Below are 2,420 nucleotides of genomic sequence, written 5' to 3'. Positions count from 1 at the left end.
ACATAATCCTTGAAACACCAAAAGGGGTTCCCCGCCCCCAAAATGACTTAACCCATTTTGGGGGCGGGAACCCCTTTTGGTGTCAGCATCATGTTATGCTTTAGCTATTGAAAAATAGCAGATCTACAAGCTCGTAGCGCGCCACTCGGTGGCGCGCTACGAGCTTGTAGATCTGCTATTAATCTCTGAATTAACTAATTAGAGCTAATTAACCAACCTCTGCAGTGCTTTCCTTTCATCTTTTTGGGATTATCATTATTATCATTAACACGTTAATTCATTTAAATTATAAACAAAGAAAATGCGTTTAGTGTGTGTGTTTGTGCTACCAGTACATCCCCCCCCCCACACACACACACACACACACACACACACACACTTCCAGCTCAAACAAAATAAATGAATGAATGTGCCTGAATAACTTTTGTTAACCCATTGAGATCTATATCTCTCTCTCTCTTGTAGGTCTGATATTTTTGAAAAATCGAAGAACGACTGACATAGAAACATAGCTTATTGTAGAAGTAGAAGAACATTTATAGAATCTGATCTCCGGTCAGAATGGAAAACTGTCAGGATGTAGAAGAACATTCATAGAATCTGATCTCAGGTCAGAATGTATACTGTCAGGATGTAGAAGAACATTCATAGAATCTGATCTCAGGTCAGAATGGAAAACTGTCAGGATGTAGAAGAACATTCATAGAATCTGATCTCAGGTCAGAATGGAAAACTGTCAGGATGTAGAAGAACATTCATAGAATCTGATCTCAGGTCAGAATGGAAAACTGTCAGGATGTAGAAGAACATTCATAGAATCTGATCTCAGGTCAGAATGGAAAACTGTCAGGATGTAGAAGAACATTCATAGAATCTGATCTCAGGTCAGAATGGAAAACTGTCAGGATGTAGAAGAACATTCATAGAATCTGATCTCAGGTCAGAATGGAAAACTGTCAGGATGTAGAAGAACATTCATAGAATCTGATCTCAGGTCAGAATGTATACTGTCAGGATGTAGAAGAACATTCATAGAATCTGATCTCAGGTCAGAATGGAAAACTGTCAGGATGTAGAAGAGCATTTATAGAATCTGATCTCAGGTCAGAATGTATATGTGTATAGATCTCATATCGGATAGACGGATGCTATAGGCTGATTGTTTTTCCTGCTATCGTATCGTTTATAATGTACATATTACTGTTTTGATAGTATATTGTTTTAGACTGACACAGTATGTTGTACGCGCGCACACACACACACACACACACACACACACACACACACACACACACACACACACACACACACACACACACACACACAGACACACACACAGACACACACACACACACACACCCCTGGAATGAGATCATCCGGTGAGGCGGAGCCTGAGAGATCTAATCATTGGAACAAGAGCAGTAATGTGTTTTTGAACGAGTCTCGTTGTAAACGCACCGAGAGGAGAGATCTGAATAAAACACCCCACGTTCAGCCAAGGGGGGAAAAAGTACTTTTAACTTAAAGATTATATGGGTTTTTCTGTTCTGTGTGTGTCTATGGAGTTAATGTTACTCTAATAGACCCCCATGTGTTGTCTATGGAGTTAACGTTACTCTTATAGACCCCCAGGTGTTGTGTATGTGTCTATGGAGTTAACATTACTCTAATAGACCCCCAGGTGTTGTGTGTGTGTCTATGGAATTAACATTACTCTAATAGACCCCCAGGTGTGTCTATGGAGTTAACATTACTCTAATAGGTGTTGTGTATGTGTCTATGGAGTTAACGTTACTCTAATAGACCCCCAGGTGTTCTGTATGTGTCTATGGAGTTAACATTACTCTAATAGGTGTTGTGTATGTGTCTATGGAGTTAACATTACTCTAATTGACCCCCAGGTGTTGTGTATGTGTCTATGGAGTTAACATTACTCTAATAGGTGTTGTGTATGTGTCTATGGAGTTAACATTACTCTAATAGGTGTTGTGTATGTGTCTATGGAGTTAACATTACTCTAATAGACCCCCAGGTGTTCTGTATGTGTCTATGGAGTTAACATTACTCTAATAGACCCCCAGGTGTTCTGTATGTGTCTATGGAGTTAACATTACTCTAATAGACCCCCAGGTGTTCTGTATGTGTCTATGGAGTTAACATTACTCTAATAGGTGTTCTGTATGTGTCTATGGAGTTAACATTACTCTAATAGGTGTTGTGTATGTGTCTATGGAGTTTGTTTCCCGGTCTTTACACTAGACAGTTTATTTCTCCCCAAAATGAATCCTATCTTTTGTTTCTTTGATCTGATATCGTAATAAGTTTAAAGTCGTTCTGCTCTATTCCTGATTAATCTCTGAATTAACTAATTAGAGCTAATTAACCAACCTCTGTAGTGCTTTCCTTTCATCTTTTTGGGA

Source organism: Protomyctophum bolini (assembly GCF_963924005.1).
Source record: "Protomyctophum bolini genome assembly, chromosome: 17".
NCBI classification, from domain to species: domain Eukaryota; kingdom Metazoa; phylum Chordata; class Actinopteri; order Myctophiformes; family Myctophidae; genus Protomyctophum; species Protomyctophum bolini.
Note: the sequence above shows the minus strand (reverse complement) of the source record.